Source organism: Sprattus sprattus (assembly GCF_963457725.1).
Source record: "Sprattus sprattus genome assembly, chromosome: 7".
Classification (NCBI taxonomy): Eukaryota; Metazoa; Chordata; class Actinopteri; order Clupeiformes; family Clupeidae; genus Sprattus; species Sprattus sprattus.
In genome coordinates this window covers 14099180-14102152 of record NC_137926.1, presented here as the reverse complement: position 1 = coordinate 14102152, position 2973 = coordinate 14099180, and the positions used below count along the sequence as shown (strand labels likewise).

The window sequence follows — 2973 nt, the reverse complement described above, 5'->3', positions numbered from 1 at the left end:
AGAGGTGAGGGGAAGGGAGGAAAGGAGAGGTAGACAAGTGGGGAGAAGAGGAAGAGAGAAGAGCAAACCAGTCAGTCACTTGTCAGAGGAAGAATCAGCACTGGCATGCCTTTTCAGTACACTCAGCTCCAGCAGGGCTGGGGCAGTGGAGAGAGGCAGGCCTGCTTTGAGAGGCACCGCAGTGGCAGGAGGATAACATCCTCTGCCGAGGGGGTATTTCTCCATCAGTTTACCCCATCAGGACATGCCACTGAATGTGTTTAGACAAGTGCAGAGTGACTGGGTCATCTTCACTCGCATTGCGCATCACAGGCTACAAACAGCCTGACACAGATACAAAAACACTCACAAACACACCGCATTCAACGTGTACACATTATAACGCCCCACCACCACCCCAACACACACACACACAAACACACACACACACACACACATACTGTACACACACATATATATACAGTCATGGACAAAAATATTGGCACCCTTGCACTTCTGTCAGATAATGCACCACTACTCCCAGAAAAGTGTTGCAATTACAAATGTTTTTCTATTCACATGTTTATTTACTTAGTTTGCATTGGAAAAACACAAAAAATCTGAGAAATAATGCCAAGTCTGACTTTATTCCACATAAAACTCAAAAAAGGGCTGGACAAAATTATTGGCACCCTCAACTTTATAATGGGGAGAACACCCTTAAAAATAAAGAAATACAAATATCTGAAATCTTAACCATTAATGAGGAATTTCGGACCACTCTTCTTTTGCCAACTGCTCCAGGCCTCACACATTTGAAGGGTGCGTTCTCCCAACTACTGACTTAAGATCATGCCCCAGTTGTGCTATGGGATTAAGATCTGGACTCATCTCGGACACTTCAGAACTCTCCAGTGCTTTGTCTTAACCATTTCTGGGTACTTTTTGAAGTGTGCTATGGGTCATTGTCCTGCTGGAAGACCCATGTCCTCTGACCGAGACCCAGCTTTCTGAAACTGGGCCCTACATTGCGCCCAAAAATGATTTGGTAGTCCTCAGATTTCCTGATGCTATGCACACAGTCAAGGCATCAGGTTCCAGAAGCAGCAAAGCAACTCCAAAACATTGGTCCAGCTCCACCATATTAGCCTGTAGGGACCGTGTTCTTTTCTTTGAAGGCCTCATTTCGTTGTATGTAAACTACTTTACCAAAAACCTCTACTTTGGTCTCATCTATCTACAGGAAGTTCTCCCAGAATGATTTTGGCTTCCCCAAGAAAGTTTTGTCAAACTCAAGTCTGGCTTTTTTAGGTCTCTGAGTCAGCAGTGGGGTCCTCTGGGTCTCCTACCATCGCATCCCATTTCATTCAAATGGCGACGGATAGTGCAAGCTGACACCGTTGTACCCTTTGTCTGCAGGGTAGCTTGAATTTATTTGGAAGTGTTCTAGGTTATTTATCCACCATTCAAACAATCTTTTGTTGCATTCTTTCATCAATTTTTCTCTTCCTTCCACATCCAGGGAGGTTAGTGACAATGCCATGGGCTGTAAACTTGTTGATGACACTGCGCACAGTGGACACAGGAACATTAAGATCTCTGGAGATGTACTTGTAGCCTTGAGATTGTCCATGCTTTTCTACAATTTTGGTTCTCAAATCCTCACACAATTCTTTGCTCTTCTTTCTTTTCCCCATGCTCAGCGCGGTATACACAGACACACAACACAAAGGTTGAGTCAACTTTGCTCCATTTTAACTGGTTGCAAATGTGATTTCCATATTACCAGCATCTGTGGCTCGCCACAGGTGAGTTTAAATAAAGATTAAAGGAGAATTACATGCCTAAAATACAATTATTTCTTAAGGGTGCCAATAATTTTGTCCGGCCCTTTTTTGAGTTTTATGTGGAATAAAGTCAGATTTGGCATTATTTGTCAGATTTTTTGTGTTTTACCAATGCAAACTAAGTAAATAAACATGTGAATACAAAAGCATTTGTAATTGCAACACTTCTGCATTATCTGACAGAAGTGCAGGGGTGCTGTCAAGCCAAGAAGGCACCGGATGCCTAAAAGAGCCCGGGTGACGTAATGTTGACTCTTGAGTGACAGTTTCTATGCCAACGTTAGCATTACGTTAACCCGGTCACCGCGTACCTTGGCGAAAGCCATCAGCTACTTTTTAGTCGCTTAATATTGTGCCTAAACGGACACTACGCATCTGGACACTTTTTAGCTATCAGTCAGAGAGTCTCAAGAGTTGTTCGAAAGCCATAAGGTACTTTTTAGCCGCTTAATATTGGCTGCCGGTCTTTTGTAAGTAAGCACTCATCAACAGGTTTTAGCATCTATATTGCTAATAGCAATTCCTCCTTTTGTGCGACAATATTAAGCGACTAAGAAGTAGCTTTCGAACAACTCTTGAGACTCTCTGACTGATAGCCAAAAAGTTTCGGGGTACATAGTGTCCGTTTAGGCACAATATTAAGCGACTAAAAAGTTTTAGCTACACCTGCCTGATGGTATTCTGTAAGTTAACAATGTCCGCTAGCATATCAAAGCTAGCAATCCCCCGTTGTTCTTTAGTAAAATGTTGTGCAAACAATGCCCTGTTTTGTTCCAATGTAATTGTGGGTGCCGTCATATATGTCTAAAAATCACAAAACATTAAGGAGTTTCTTAATTTAAGCACAACAACAGATGAATAGCTTCAAGCTAACAAGATAGCTCGTTACACTAGCACGAGCTAGCTAGCTGATGGAATGTGCTTACTTTGATACATACATTTGATTTATATAAACTAGCGAATCAACAACTTTCCTACCAAAGTCAAACATCAAGTACATCGTTGTTTTGGTTGGTTTATTGTAGGTCAAATACAAGCAAGCCGGTCTCGGGTAGCGAAGTTCAATGCAATATGCTCTGAATTAAATCGCGTTATGAGCGATGAAGAGCCTGGGTGACGTATTGGCGTTGGCATAGCAACTGTCACT

General features: G+C 42.3%; 1 protein-coding gene across 1 annotated transcript in view; it reads right to left on the bottom strand.

The window, feature by feature from the left end:
• LOC308368475 (uncharacterized protein) overlaps positions 1-2973 on the bottom strand; it is a gene marked incomplete at both ends in the record, with an annotated part of 20432 nt that overhangs the window by 14848 nt on the left and 2611 nt on the right. The window lies entirely within an intron of this gene.